The following is a 17,124-nucleotide window of genomic DNA, read 5'->3' on the forward strand; positions in this document are numbered from 1 at the left end:
TAGAGAAAGAGAGGGAGAGAAGAGCTACTGAAGAAGAGGAGGAGCTAAGAAGGAAGGAGGAGGAAGACTTGGCCGAAGCTACACGCCGGTCAATCGAACAACAAAGCAGGGCAGATGACCTAGGGGCTATAAGCCCGCCCAGAGAGGAGGGGCCTAGTTCTAGCACACAAGTGTCAGAAATCGTACTGCCAGCCGTCACACTAAGGGCAAAGGCAAGGCTCCCATCTACCCTATTCTGACCCTCCTAGTGCCTCCGACTGAAGCAACAACCCTCACCTCGAGCATCCCCACCAGCGCAAATGTTTCAAACTTTGTGGTGTGGATGCAGTACTTTATTAACAAAGAACTGGCCCAAGGGAAGAGCATCGAGACCACAGCCACAGGGCAGAAAAGGCCAGCCATGGATGCCGAGTCAAGGCACGATCCGAAGCACTAGAAAGTGGAGGCCTCAACCACTCCCATCCACACAACAATGACGCCACCAGCTAATTATGATGAGTACATTGTCGAGCTACTCTCTCAATTGGAGAAGGCTAAGGAGAAAAGGAAGATGGTTGTGGCTAAGTTGGCAGCAAAAAAAGAGTCAATGGCTACATTTTAGCTCGAAAAGACTCAAGTAATAGCCTTTTAACAAGACACCAATACAAACATCTTCATCCATTTTTAGCTTTATCCCTGCAAGTTGAGTAAGCAGGCTTTCCATATATTTCAGATGGGATGCCAAGGATGTATGAGGCTTCATATCAAGTCGGAAAAATTCAATTAATAGACCATACTTAGACGACTTTGACTGTGCACCAAATAAGGTATCCAATTTGTCCCAAGTGTCATGAGACGTGTCACAGACATCCACATGATGGATGTAGCTGTCGTCCAATTCTAGTTTAATGATGGCTTGTGCCTTGTCATCATTCTTCTGCCAAGTAACTGCAAGGTCCACATCCCGAGGTTTCTTCTCTTTGCCATTTGTGATGGCCCAAAGACCCTTCTTCATCAGAATGAGCTTGATGCGGGTTTGCCAGGTGTGAAACCCGACTCCCTTGAACCGAGCATTTGGAGAGTCTTTTCCCATGTTGGATAGCAGCAGCAAATCAGTACCAAGGTTCTCAGATGTTACAGGTGAAGGAGCAGATTACAATGTGTCAAGAGACACAAGTAATGGTAGTGTGAAAACACACTATGTAGAGACTCGATTTTGAGCTTGAATCTTCCTTGCTCGGGGTCGTTGATCCTTCTTCAGTCTTCTTAGGTCCTTCCCCTCCTTGATTTGGTGCTAGGACAGTGGATCAAAGTGGGTTTTAGCTTGGTTTAGTGTCAGGAGTGAGAAAATGAGAGAAAAAATGAGCTTGGGAGATTTTGGCTATGGTGGAATTAGGGTTTCTGAGACAGGGGCCTGGTTTTTTGCAGATTGCAAGAGTTGTAGTTGATCATTTCCCAAAATTTTTACATGTATAGGAAGCTTATGTCATAGTCTTTCAAAGCCCCATGGTTGCAGCCTGAAATTCATCGCGTGTTGGCAGCGCAAACAGTACGATCAGCAACGGCGCAGTTCTGGACAGCGACGACGAATTTTTGCAATGCCAGGGCTGTCAGTTGCCAATGTGCCTCTGTGATGTGCCAGGAAGGAGCGCAGGGAGTCAAGGAATGATTCTCCAGAAGAGAGCTTGGGGAGATATTGCCTGGTTCAAGAGATCTAAGAGCTCAAAGGCAGGTAGGTGCAGGTTTGGCTATGGCTGCCAAACAGGGCAGTGAGAAAAAAGAGTAGAAGATGAAGTCTTGAGCTGGACTGAGCTCAAGCTGAGCTAGATGAAAGTGAAATGGAGCTGAAGGAGTAGTGCCATGCCCATCTATGCTCTGATACCATGTGAGAGATGCGGGATCTAGGACATGGCAATGAGTTATGGTGGATGGAAGGAGAAGAGTGGACTCATGATGGAGAAGACAAAGACACTGTTTGTTACACAAGTGAATTAGGTTCCAAGATTGAGACTTGGACTCATAAACACAATCTTGTGTATGTGGACAATGACACTGACACTTTACTGAAAAGAAAAGAGTACTGCTCCATACAAAGAGGCTGTCAATGAGTGTGATTGCTGAATCTCAACAACTTTTAGGATCTAGCTTATTGTGTTTGTCCTTGGGCACATGGCAGAATGCCTCACATCGAAAGACATGCAAATGATCATAAGAGGGGGGCTTGCCTGCCCATACCTCGTCTGCAACCTAAAAGTCAATGCCACTGCTAGGCAACCTATTAATGAGATGCACTGCAGTAGTAACTACCTCAGTCCAAAAGTGCTACAGTAAGCCAGCCTGGCTAAGCATGCTACGAACCCCTTTGTGAATGGCCCTATTCAGGTGTTCAGCCATACCAAATAGGGGGCGATCAACTGATGCTTAATACCCTGCTCATCACAAAATTGCTCAAAAGCACATGATACATACTCGCCCCCAATATCTGACCGTAGGCATTTGAGCCTTTTTCGAGACCGGTTCTCTGTTAATGCAAGCCAACACTGAAATGTGTCTAAGACATTGGATTTTCTCTTTATGGGATAAGCCTAGACCTTACGTGAGTAATCATCTATGAAAATAACAAAGTACTTTGCCCCATCGAGTGATTGACAGGGCATGGGTCCACATACATCTAAGTACACAAGAGCCAAGGGCTCACCCATGCATTTCTTACCACAATTTTTATGCGTATTTCTATTCTGCCTGCCATACAAACAATGATCACAAGAGTCAAAATGTAAAGAGTTAAAAGGCGGAAGATACTGCAACATGGAGCATTTTCATTCCTTTAAGGGATATATGCCCCAAACAAGCATGCCAAAGTGATACATGGGGAATAGAACCCACAAACAAAACATGATCCAAGGTAGCTCCACATATAAGTAAGGGATAGAGACTGCCAGACTTGGCACCTCTTGCAAGCACAAGCCTGCCATGAGTAATCTTCCATGCAAAGTCTCCAAAAGACACAAAATACCCTGCATCATCAAGCTATCCAGCTGACATAAGGCTGTGAGTCAACGCAGGTACATGTCGTACATCATGCAAAATAAAAAAACTGTCGGAAGGAAACTACAGCTTAACATATTCAATGCCCACAATGTCAAGAGACTTGTCATCACCAAGACGCACAGAGCCAGAGATGGTATGATAGGCATGAAACCAATCTCTACAGGGTGTCACATGAAATGACGCACCCAAATCCAAAAGCCAGCACTGTGCATACATAGAATGTATCTCAGAAGCCTGTAAGGCATCGCATGAAGAAGCTACAAGTATGTAATCTTTATCTGAATCAGTGGCCTGCATGACATTAACCTCTTCTATCTTCACACTGGACTTTGCAGGTACAATACTGCGCTCAGAAGACTTTTCCTGTACTTTCTCTTTTCCCTTTTCCTTCCGCTTATCATCGCTCATCTTATGGCACTACGACCTAATATGTCGTGCTTTTCCACAATAATGACAGGTAATAACAGACTTCTATCCACAGGACTTATTGCGACCACGTGACTTGGACCTAGACTTCTGAGAGTCCCTGCCCTTATGATCATTATCATGCCTGCCATGTTTGCCACCTCTAACGGTCAATGCATGTGAAGAGCAGGAAGCATCATTGTTTCTCCTGTTGATTTCCTCAATCAATAAAGCACTCTCAACATCTTTGATTTTCAGTCCATCAAGCTTGTTCGTGAAAATGGTAGTATGGAATACATCCCATGATTCAGGCAAGGTGTCAAGCAGAAACAACTGGTGCAAGTTGTCTTTGACTTCAATACCCTGTGACAACAGATTCTTCATGATAGCATGAAACTTACTGAAATGAGATGATAGGGATATCCCCTCCTTCATGCGAAGGTCCATTAATTGCTTCAGCTAATACATCTATGACGTTAGACTCTGCTATGCATAAAGCTCTTGAATCTTCTCCCATAAATCCCATGCACTCTGATTCTCATCTTCAACAACATTATGATGGACCTCTTTTGAGAGTGACAAGATAATAGTAGACTTGCATAGCTTATCAACTTCCATCCAAACATCATCATCCATATCCTCGGGTTTAACACCCTTGAAACACAAGGGTTTAATGTGCAACTTCTGCACCAAAACCTGCCATATCTGGAACTTCCAATACCCATAGTTGGTACCATCCAACTTGGCAATGTTAAAGAGAGCTGTGTCTTTCAGATGACTAGCCATACTATCCCAAATCAAAGCAAAAAATTAAAATTGCAGGTTGTTTTAATTAGCAAAAAATGCACTAAAATCACTATTAAAACTGGCTGAAAGAGTGGATATCACCAAGAGAACCACCTGTCCACCAAATATGACCAAGATAATATCAAACAATAAGCATTACCCTCATACAAGTGCTCAAAATTTGTAGATTTCAGCTTGCTAGAATAAATTATAGCAGTATGTAAAATTGTCCCGAAGTGAAACAATCACTGATACATATGTCATTGCAACTGCCAGGTAGCAAGATACATCCAACAGTGAGTGTCAAGGGGCAAGAAGGTACCAAGAACTGTCAAACCAATAACCTGTCAAGAAAGAGACATCTCATAGGTCTAGACGTCATGCATGTAATGGGTGGCGGGGTAAGAGAAGAGACCAAGCACAAGCACAAATGATAAAGCAAGAAGCTCAATGCATAATCATCCAAGTTGCATACAAAACTGAAAAACCTGTGACAGAGATAGGTGCCTGCCCCAATAGGCGTATCAAATCAGCCCACTACTACAGACTAATTGTAGACATAAAGCTCTCAAGAGAGCAAATGCGTGTAACTGTCCCACAAGCTCAAGCTCAAGTGTAAGTAAGACTCTGTGTACATCCGAATATGCCAAGAGGCTCCCACTGGAAGTAAATTCAGATGCAGATAGAGAAAGAAATGCTCAAATACATTGATTACATAGCATCAACATGCCAAATCCCAGTAGGGTACATTCGGAGCATAAATCCCAAGCTATCTGAGACCTGTAAACCATAGGCCTGAAAGCATTCAAATAGCATGTAACTAACAACCAAATGTAATGCCCAGTAGGTCCAAAATGCTCAAATACATCTGAAGACGAAGCTCCAAGTGACTGTCAAGCATGGGCAAACCAAGTGGCATCCATATCTGACCAAAGCATAAATGCAAGAAGCCTAAATGTCAAGGAGTGATAACAGGCATAAACCGGTCCAAAGCATGCCAACTGAAGCCAAATGCCAGTGAATTACGACCAAGGCAGAGCCTAATCCAAGCTCAAAGGCATTCCGAAAACAAAAAGAAGCATTTAAAAATCTCCAAATACATCGGTATGATCATTCAAATCTCTGGTAAGCACCCCAGATCCAAGAACCAATGCATACACCAAGTAAATGAGCTTCAGCCCACTGTATTACAATAGCATATTTATTGTTAAATGAAGCTCAATCAGTGCCCAAATCTACTCCAAATCAATCCCAAAGCATAGAAATAGCATCCCATAACATTCGAACATCATCGAGCATCAATAGGCATCAAACAGGCAATGCCAAGAAGCATCAAATAGTAAATGTCAAGTGCTGCCATGTTTTGACAGTCCTGGGACTATGTATACAACAAGGGTTGAATGGTGGAGGCACTCAAATCGATTGTTGGGAGCCAAGAACTAATGCCGGGGAGTCCAACAATGATCAGGAAGGTTGCCAACAGTGCCAGGAAACCGAGGAAGAAGCTGGAAATGCCAAGAACAAATCAGCTGAGCCCCCTAAAAATGTGCCATATTTTGCGCTGGCTATTCTTGGGGGCTGGGGGGTCTTCAGAAGTGCTCTGCAGCACTTGGAAATATTGAGGGGGCTCCGATGCAGCCCTGGAAGGTGCCAATGGAAGGCCAAAAGGTCAAGGAGGAGGCGGGAGATCAAAACATACCTGCAAATGAAGGTGCCATGGCTACCATTGAAGCTTGGGTTGAAGCTCTTCAAATCCAGGCTGAAGAGAATGTTGGGCAAGCTCCAATGCCTTTACTCTGATACCAGTTGAAAGGGAAGTGGAACCCAGGAGAAAGAAGCTTGGTGGTGAGAGCTATGGCAGATGGAGAGCAAGAGCAAGAGAGAGAGTGAAACTCAAAGTGGGAACTCCAACAAACACAATGTGTGGCTGGGCCTTCCTTTATTCAAGCTGTCGCTAAAAGAATAAAGAATAAGTGACTATGACGGGTGCTCACCACCTGCAGTGTGCAGTGGCGGGTACTATCAGTGTAGCAAAGTGTAGTAATACATGGGCGGCTAGGTAGAGGTGCCTTTACCCCCAATAAGAAGTGCATGAATTTTGATGGGGGAAGGTCAATCCCATCACCTGGAAACAATATCAATTGATAGAAATGGATTAAGATGAAGAAAATATTATATGGGATTTATTTTTATACATAAGCCATGTTTTTATTGTGTATTAAAACAACATTAAAATGCTCTTAAGCTTTACCAAAATATCTCAAAACTATGTCTTTGACAAGTACAAATAATTTCCATATCCACTCGAAAGTAATTTCAATCGATAGAATTGGTTGCTGATGAGGAAACACTATATGGCCCTAATTACATGAATGCAATCCATTTTACTATTATAAATAGTAGTAAAAAACCTCCTTTATGCAGCTTCAAAATTTCCTTAAAGAGGGTTCTTTGTATTCTTCAAGCCTCTACCTATTGTGGACAAGCATATGCAACAAGATATGAACCCAAAGATCAAAGATACATGTTGAAATTTCAAGAGAAAAATATGCAGCTTGAATATCCTATTTTTCCTATTTTCCACAACTCATATAAGCCACAAACTCACTCTTTTGCTGCCCCAAACCATATATTGAAGGTCTAGGAGTATCGAGTCCTATTCCTCTTCACCAACACCTCCAAACTTGCATGTTTTAGCCCCCTTCTGTCTGTCTTTCCAAGTACTAATCTGCCATGTTTTTCCCTTTTAAAAATGCAACACTCAATTCAACCCTCCTTTATCTTACTTTTTTCCACTTTAGTATTTTGCATCTAAGTCCCCTAAATAAGTTCCACTTCTTTCCTACATGAAGTCACATGCAAGAAACTCTTAATCATTGACTTACTTGACTTTCCCTTCTCCTCTTGAGTCTAACCTCATTACCTATGATTGAATTATGATTAAACCACTGAATCCAAACTTGGTAGTGTCTCCAAATCTTCTGTGGCCTATCTTATCATATCTTGTGCACAAACTATGCATGAAGTTAGGGGATCTCACCTATCTTCATAATATGGATATAAAATCATATGACATCCATTCTAGTCTCAATGTCAAACTACAACATATAACTTGGCTATTTACCCTTTTTCTTCCCATCCTATCTCCCATCTTATTTCTTTTCTTAAGATACATCCTCCATTAAATGCTCAGGAGTGGGCTAGAACTGAAGCCTTATGCTGCTCAAGATTTTTACATGTCACTCTTTTTGAAGTCCCTACAACATCCTCATCCCCCTTTGTCTTATCCTCCACAATTATATCTATATTTTACAACTTAGCCAAATAATCATAGGCTTCTTATCCTCAAGGGGTACACCTATAAGAAATCATCTATACAAGGTGCATTCAAATGGTATTACAAAATACCCTTTCTTTACATGCTATAAGGAAATAAAATGGCCCTTTTTAATTTACTCAATTTATATTTTTTAAAATTTTATCTCTTTTATGAATATAATCCTATAATTTTTTACTAAATAAAGTACATTTTTTAAAAACTCATGTGGTATCTTACATGTTTTAAAAGGTGCACCCCAAGATAAGCATACATTGAGAAGGAATTAATTGATAAGTCCCATCATGTCATGTCACGAATGCTTGTACTTACATAGGTCAAATCACTGAGAAGGAATTAATTGATAAGTCCCATCTTGTCATGTCACAAATGCTTGTACTTTACCCTTCTTAGCTACATGCACTGCATGAGACCATATCTCATCTTTTTAACTAGCCATAACATACCCAAGAACTTTCTCTATTTGCAATCCAAATGTAGTAGCATACACTATTGCATATGCATTTTCTGAAGGCATTTCATCCAATAATTTTTGCATATCACCTTTTCCAAATTTCAAAGTGAGAGAAAGACATGTTTGTTTTGCATGAATTTTTCTATCCTTCTAAAATATTAAGTCCCTCTCTAGTGCATCACGATACATGCTACAATCACACCTTCCATGCTGAGGATTGTTACACCGTATATATTGATGAACAAAGTGTTAGATATAGTCAATACCCCACCCTTGTAAGGTGCCACCAATGATCTATGGTGCTCTAAGTTGTAAAGGCCACATTATGAGGAGAAGCCATGTGTGAGCACAGACATTGGTTAGGTCCTAACTTATATGTCATATGAGGTCTATGTGACCACATGACAAAAAGGTGAGCTTTGTGGATCTAGCCTTTGGGTTAGATAGAGTAGTTATGCTGGTAACAACTTGAGGTATAATGCATCAAGTTGTAGGGTGTGGGAGTTATCAACGAACCCTATTTTTGGCTCTGAGGGATGTGAAAGTGGCCCCTAGCTAGGGCCTTAGGGGGCCCAATGCCCCCCCAACGAGGGATCTAGGGGCGTTTCCCCTAGCTCAATGGTAAAGAGAATATCCCTAGAATGTTCCTTGGCTAACTAGGGAAGGTTCATAATATGGTTGGATATGCTGATTAGACTACCTTCTTAGGCTATAAAAGTAAGACCCCTCCAAAGCTATTGTCAATCTATCTTTCACCCAGTAGAGTTCTTCCAGCTACCCTTAAGCTCTTCATCTATCATCTATCTCGATTGCCATCTAAGCTTCATAGTGGAAGCACACAGGTGGATAGAGCCCTCTTTGTATCAATTCATCTGAAATTAAAACAGTTTCTAATCTCCACATATTTGTTGCGTGTTCCTATCTTCTATCTCAATTGCCATCTAAGCTTCACATGGAAGCACACAAGTGGACAGCGCCCTCTTTGTATCAACTCATCTTAAATTAAAAAAGTTTCTAATCTTCACATATTTGTTGTGTGTTATCCATTCCTTGCTCAAATTCTATCCATTGTACCATGTAATTTTTATATGGTATCAGAGCTGAGGGGACTTTGAGGAGTGAAGAGTATGCGAGAGGCAAGGGATTTAATAGCAAAGAAGATAAATGTTATCTGCTCCATCAGGTTAGTGGTACTGGAAAATCAGGTGGTGGTGCTACTATACCAATAATTCAAACACTGAGGATTCATCCACCAACCTTCAACAAAGGCAAGTTAAATGGTACAAACTATACTTTGTGGAAGTTTAAAATAATAACTACTCTTCATTCTTATGAGTTTTTGGCGATGGTACTGCTAGGGACTAACCTAGAACCACAACCCACCCCCAACCCATCAAATTCGAGTGTTATGATTTCTCCAAATACAAATCTTCGACAAGCTTGAAAGTGAAGGAATGCAAATACATCGTGTACCTTAATTACAAGCTGTTCTAACAATGTTTTGACATTGATTTAGCATACAACCAAGGCATCACATGCTTGGAACATACTGAGGAGTCAGTACAAAATATGAAATCAAACCAGGATTCAAAACTTGGAGAATCAACTAGCAATAGAGAAGTTTGCTGAAGGAGAGATAGCTAAAGCATTCATCACTCGGATCAAGAATCTACATGACCAGATGGCTGGCACTAGGATAGAAGACTAGTGTGAGGAGGTAGCTCGAAGGTGTCTTTGGATTTATCCACCAAAGTTTGATGGACTAGCAACTATCCTAAACACTTAGGTGAGACCTCAAGCTTTGAAATTTGAGAAATTTTGTGTATTATAGATGGAGGAGAAGTTACAGTGCTTAAAGCACAAGAAGTTACAGCTTAAAGCACAAAAAGGTAGCAATAGTGGAGATGTTGCATTCTCCACAAATGCAAAAGGAAAAGGTGGTTTCTCTACCAATGGTGATAAGAAGAAGAAGGGTGGTAAGAAAAAGCTTCAAGGAGAGTGCTTCTACTACAAGAAGAAAGGATGTGCAATGTTGTGTCAAGAAGCAGAGGAAAAGAATGGCACTGTGAAGAGTAAAGGAAAGGAGACATCCAATACGGTTGGAGTTATTCATGGTGACCATTGAGAAAGTGTGTTCCTCAAAGCGCAAGATATATCTATCACTAATTCATGGGTATTGGATAGTGGCATCTCCAACAAGAAAGGCCTATATAGTTCTATGAAGCCTCTACAAGAATCCATCACTGTGATAGTTAGGAATGATGCAAATGCCGGCTAAGGAGACATATACTATTTCCTTTGTTGTTGCAAATGGTGAACTAAAAAATCTTTCAAATGTGTTGTATGTTCCAAAGATTAAGAAAAATCTACTATCAGTTGCTTAAGTAATCTTGGCCATGAGGTAAGGTTCACTAAGAAAAGTGCAAAAATTATCAATAGTGCTAGCAAAGTTGTGACTGACAAAGGAGAAAGGAGGAACAATCAGTATGAGCTAAGTGCTCTTATAGCCACCATTGCTAGTGTGGGCACACGCAAACTTTGGCATCAAAGATTTGATCACATTGGTTTTGCAATATTAAAGGAGGTATATAAGCAAGATATGATTACTCACCTACCTGCAGTAACTGAAATGAAGGAACCATGTGAAGCTTATTTGATAGACAAGCAATAAAGAAATGTATTTTTATAATGAACCAAGAACAAAGCAAATTTGGCCCCTCTAGAGTTAGTACATGCTGACTTGTGCACTAAAATGCCTACACAAGCCTTGAGAGGATCTTCTTATTTTATGTTGATCATCGATGATATGGTAAGAAGATGTGTGACAGATGATTTTTAACACCGAAATGTGCTTAAAAATAGCCAAAAAATCTGAATTTTAGGGGAAAAATAGACTTTGACAAAGGTGGCAGCTGCAATCAGTACGATTTTAAGTGGCAAGGCCCAAAAGTGCTTGAAAGACCCATCAATCGGTGGTTGGGGAATTTTCATAATTTCTTGGCATGTCAGATGAGCCTCCAGGAGATGCTTAGTAGTGCGAGACCTCAAGACAGCTGCCCAAAATTTTTCAGAAGCCAAATTGGAGGCCGGACGTGGGAGATAAGCCGGCTAGAGGGCCAGGACCAAAAGGGCAAGTCTAAAGAGACTTAATGGCAAAGGATGTGACCCTTGGGGCTTCCCCAACCGAAAATTTCACGAAATGGAGGGGGAGCGTTTTTTTTTCGGATGCAACGGAGGAGATAGTGACGTTGAACAGGGCGGCCGATTTTTTAGGAAGGGGAGATATGGAGGTTGCAAGCAACACCCCCACCTGATTATATCTCTGATCTTGTGTGTTTCTTCACTCCCTATCGCCAATATTTGCACGTCAAATGGCTACCCAGATGGCCTGATCAAAAACCAGTCTTTATCTCTCCTCTCTCTGTCTCTCTCCCCTTAAGGGGCAGTTCATGCACATGAAGAAGAATGAAGACCAGTTGAAGGATGCTTGCTCGACATGAACCGGATTGCTCCAAGATCAAGAGGAGGCTGAGGGGAAATGTTCAGCATTGAAGATTTGCTATTGGTTGGTCCGTTGGCAACCCAAAAAAAAAAAATTTACAAAACCCACAACACGCAAATAAGCAGTATGCCTCATTTTTACATAGAAAATTTGCTTCTTGTTAATGTTTGATGGTTGAAATGGAATTCATATGGAACAAAATTTTGTTTGGATCTTGTTTTCATTATGATTGAGGGATGTGCATTTTTTAAAAAAATACATATCCATAATAATAAATATTCCTAATAATTAAATTATGGCCCAAAAAGTACATTTTTAGTGTAAAAATGAAGGTTTTATTGATTTCGAGTGGAGAAAAGAGATGCGCATGGGATGAAGTTCTGAGACAAAACATCTTTTAGTTGTCATCATCAATCATTAATAAAAAATGAGAAAATAATCTATTTTGATGCACAAATAAATAGAGAAAAATGGAAAAAAATAGGATTCTCGCGTTATAAAAATCTAGAAAATTATGATTCATGGTTGTGGCTGTATAACAAAGTTGAGGCATGAAGTTTGGCTTTAGTTTGGCTTTGTTTATGTGTCATAGTTCATGATTTTTTCCATTTTATGCGAAAAATACATACAAAAATAATACCCTACACCTATGCAACGTAGCATAACCTAAACGTTAGAGGGAAAGGATGATGTTAAGAGATTAAGAGGGCTGAGAGGGTGTGCATCTTTGAAATATTTGATTGTGCATTCCATTTATAATTGCGATAGTTCAGTTTTAAGGGGCTAGTAGCACGAGAAATCGGTGCTAGTCTCCATACATTGAAGCATACATTTAGTGAAATCATGACAGGTCTATTTTTTCCACATCACAGAATGTTGGTTTGTTAAATGTTGTTTGTGCACTAGGATCATATGCACTATGCATAACACATGGCATGGTATCAGTCCTGGATTGCATAGCAATTGTCTTCCTAGGACATGACTTACACGCTGACTGGAAAGGAGCCTTTGCTGTAGGTCAGTTGTACGCTTTCCTTGGAACTGTTTGGTGAGGATTCATATATTCCTGGATCGTGCAAAATAAAAAAAGAGTGGAGTTTGTGAATTAAGTCTATTTAGTGTACATCAATGTGTTACAGATGCTCCTGGCCCATGAGGCTGTGTGGTGGGGTTTTCTGTTTTTTGTGCATGAGGTCTGGCTAGTGCCATAGCCAACGCCGGCCCATTTTAGATCCCATCAATGTGGGTGCACTTCCTTCGTGATAAAGCTCAAGATTTTGATAAGTTTAAAGAATAACTTAAACTTGTTGAGAATGAAACATGGCAAAGTGTGAAAAAGTTTAGAATAGATGATGGCAACTCAAATGAGTTTGAAGACTTTTACAGAAGCAAAGGGATTAAGCATGAATTGACAATGCCTCATATACCTCAGTAGAATGGTGTTGTTGAACATTGAAATGGAACCGTTGTGAAAATGGCAAGGTGAATGCTTAAGGACAAGGGATTAATTAGTTTTGAGTATAAGCTATTAATACTACAGCCTACATTGTCAATCAGAGTTACATAAAGGCTCTTAAGGGCAAAATTCCTCATGAGACCTATTTTGGTAAGAAACCATTTGTCTCGCATTTTAGAACTTTTGGATGTGAATGTTATATACATGTTCCAAAGGATAAGAGAAAAAAGTTAAATCCAAAAAGCACAAAATGTATCTTCTTGGATCATAGTGATGAGCAAAAGGCTTAGTAATTGTATGACCAAGAGGCAAAGAAGATCATAGTGAACCGCCATGATGTGGTGTTCAAGGAGCAGTCACACACAATGGAGGAGGAGAATATAAATTATTTCACTTTATCATCCAATGAAGAAGTAGTCCACTATGAACCTATCCCAAGAGTTATCCCTACCCTTAAGGAGGAGGAAGCACATCATCTTTGGATGATAAGGAAAAAGTTCACCAACCTACAATCACGCCACTGGAAAAGCCATTGCTACAATGGGTGAAGCAACTCTATGATTGCAGTAATCATATGCCTACCATAGTTAAGGAAAAGGTAGATGGACCAAGGAGGTCTCTAAGAATAGAGGAGAAAAGAAAGGCTTATTTTCACATAGTCAATATGGCCTTTATGGCTGAGATTATGAGAGAAGTAAAGAAGAAAATAGACTTGGAGGAACCACTTGTCGATCCAACATGGAGAGCAACTATGCAAGCTGAGTATGATAGCATAATGAAGAATATTTCTTCAAAGCTAGTGGATTAACTAGAAAAGAGGAAGATTATTGGCACCAAATGAGTCTAGAAGGTAAAGTACAAGGTTGATGGTGGCAGCTTAGAAAAGTACAAAGCCAAATTAGTTGCATAGGGATTTTCACAAGTTGAAGGATTTGGTTTTCAAGAATCATTTACTACAACTACCATAATGACTATTATTTGCATCGTACTTGCAATGGCTCCCTCATAAGAAGTGCTTGGTTTACCAAATGAGTGTTAAATCAGTGTTCTTGAATGGAGACCTCAAGGAGGTGGTGTCTATGGCTCGGCGGTTATCAGGATTTGAGGTCCCCCCATTCTTAAAACAAGTCCCTAAAGCATGGTACCAGTGGATAGATAAATTCTTTTTAGGCTTGAATTTCAAAAGATGTGTCTTAGATGCTAACTTGTATGTTTACAAGGATGCTGAAAAATCTGTAGTGATTGTCCTATATATGGACAACCTTCTTTGGCATTGTCCTTCATTGTAGCTTGAGCTTCAGATCATTTCATGAAGTAGTTTGTTGCCATAATGATATAATGCTTCCACATAGTAGACGAAGGATGCACATATCTAACAAAATTGATGCCTCACTTCTCAAATGGCAAAGTCACAAAAATAGAATTAAGTGGTTGCTTACGATTTTCCCTAGCATTGTGTCTTTGATAGACATCACAATGCTTAACATATGCAAAAAGCATCTTGGAGAACCATGCCATGTCGCAACCATGAATATATAGAAAACCTCGCCCCTTTTTGGAGATTTTAAAACTAGCACTTTGGATAATTCCATTTTAACATCTTCAAATGGCACTTTGCATGCTTTTGTCCATTCAAAAACATGGTTGTGAGATAAAAGTTTTGTCAAGGGTAACAAACATTCAGGCAATGCATCAATGAATCGATGATAGTACCCTATAGATGCAACAAAAATGTGAATTTTCCTAGGGCAAGTGGGTGGTCTTAGGGCCATAACAACAACCACCTTTTCAAAGTCGATGGTAATACGAGCTACACTCATAACATGACCCAACAAGAAACCATAAGGCACCCCAAATACACTTCCAAGGATTCAACGTTATGCAATACTTACGACATCGCTCAATGCATTCACGTAGAACAATCAACTGTTTATGACAAGTCATGGTAGTTTCCCCCAAATCATCTATGAAAACCTTCAGCTCTTCAGGAAATATATCGATAAACATCTTGTCAGCCATTCTTTGCCAAGACCCAAGAGCATTACATAGACCAAAAGCCATCACATGGTACGCAAAAGTATCAAAAATGGTAATGAACATTGTCTTCAACTTATCCTCTTCAGCTTCTATGATCATCTGATTATAATCCGAAAAATAGTTTATGAAAGATTATACCTCTCACCTTGTTAGTAGAGCTGATCTAAAATCTGATCGATAAAGGGCAGAGGATAATAGTCCTTCACCGTCTACTTATTCAATTCCTTAAAATTGACATATAGATGGATTTGATTGTTCCTTTTCTTTCTTATTTACCACTGATGAATACCATTCTATGTGTTCAATGGGAAAGATCAAACCAACCTTCCTTAAACGCGTCAATTCCTCAAAAAGAGGTTCTCTTAGATCAAAAGGCATATGCCTAACCTTCTGTCTCGCTGGCTTACTACCTTCTTTCAATGGGAGCATACTACCATGTTGTTTGAACATATAAAATCCAACTTCCTTTTATTAATCTGTTAAACTGGATTCATTAAACTCGATATTTAGCACATAACAAACAATTCAAAAATCAAATACTTTATTTCATAGTAATATCCAGAACCATCACTCTGTAGAGTGGTACAAAATCTATCTTTCCGCAGAAAGACATTGTCTAATACTTTATTTCATAGTAATATCCAGAACCATCACTCCGCAGAGTGGTACAAAATCTGTCTTTCCGCATAAAGACATTGTCCAGCCTAGGATAGGACCTTCCAATCCCTCGAGATTGGACTGTATGTGATCGCACTCCGTCTGTGGTCAACAGGGAATTTATTGGCTCAGATCCCCTCTAAGCTTCTTTGAGCCTCAGGAGCCGTCCTACATAACATGTGCACTTATTACTCGGCCCTTTGCCCTCTCATGTACTTGAGTGATCAAAAACCAAAACACCTACCTCCCTCAGGAGCATAGGATCCCCACCCGCATGTGAGTCTTTCCACACTCTGCAGAGTGTTAGGGAGCATTGGGTTGGGGACCCCAATGTCCCGAACCACCACAATCCACAACTCATATGTCTGTGCAAATGCAGAATCATAAGAGCCATAATTCATCATTCACAAATCCAAAAGCAATCATAACCATAAAACATTTTTTAACACACTTGTTAGTGTATGCAATGCATAGAATCTATCCCCTCCATCAATTCCATGTTCCTTCTTAAAAATAAATTGATAATACTAATATGTTTTTGTAAGTTTAAGTACATTCTAACTGATCTTAATCTATGTAACATACTAACTTATCCCTCATTAGGAAATTGTAGAGTTAATAGCTTAAAAGTAATCATTTTCTTATGTACTAAACTGATTATCTCTATTCCGCCATCCATCATGATTACGAGTTATGACAGCAACCTTGGTCTGTTATGGAATGGGTTGAATGGATTTGGGGGGTAACTTCCACTTGCGCTTCAACTTCGTGTTGAGTTTCCTCAGTAGCGGCTACTTCCTCACATTGGGGAGCTCTCTAAGCATGACCTCCCTCAGCATCTCGACGTCTCTTGGGAGTCATGGAAGAAGCTTGATGTATTTGAGCAACAACTCTATGTAGGTGTGGAGAAAGAGGCTCGACTGACTACAATAGAGCTTCATCAGGCCAATATCAGAGAGACTTCTGCAAAGGTTGTGTTCTTGACGTGACGCTCTATCCCTGTTTATATAGTAATGGGGGGGTAAAGAAAGGAAGCTTGTTTTTAAGCATTTTCAATGACATTATCAATGATAAAGAGAGAGCGATTTTTTCAGCCTCTTCGATGATATCATCGATGATGTTAGAGAGGGGGCTCCATCTTTGCAAAGATAAAAATTAGATAGCCTAAATTGTGTTCACCCAACTGGTACAACACAGCTCCCATGGCAAACTTTGAGGCATCAATGTGAACGTGGAAAGTTATGGTCTAGTCTAGGGCTCTAGGATTGATATTGTGGTTAGAGCCTTCTTCAAGTCTTCATATGCGCATTGGCATTCCTCCTTCCAATCAAATATCACCAGCAATTTGTACAGAGGCCTAGCGATTAATGCATAGTTCAACACAAATCGTCGATAGTACCTTGTACGACTGAGGAAGCACTAGACACTCTTGTAATCCATTGGTGGTGGAAGATCGACAA

The sequence above is a fragment of the Lygodium microphyllum genome, chromosome 3, assembly GCF_053477565.2.
Source record: "Lygodium microphyllum isolate KBCC chromosome 3, Lygodium_microphyllum_v1.1.10, whole genome shotgun sequence".
In the NCBI taxonomy this organism is placed as follows: domain Eukaryota; kingdom Viridiplantae; phylum Streptophyta; class Polypodiopsida; order Schizaeales; family Lygodiaceae; genus Lygodium; species Lygodium microphyllum.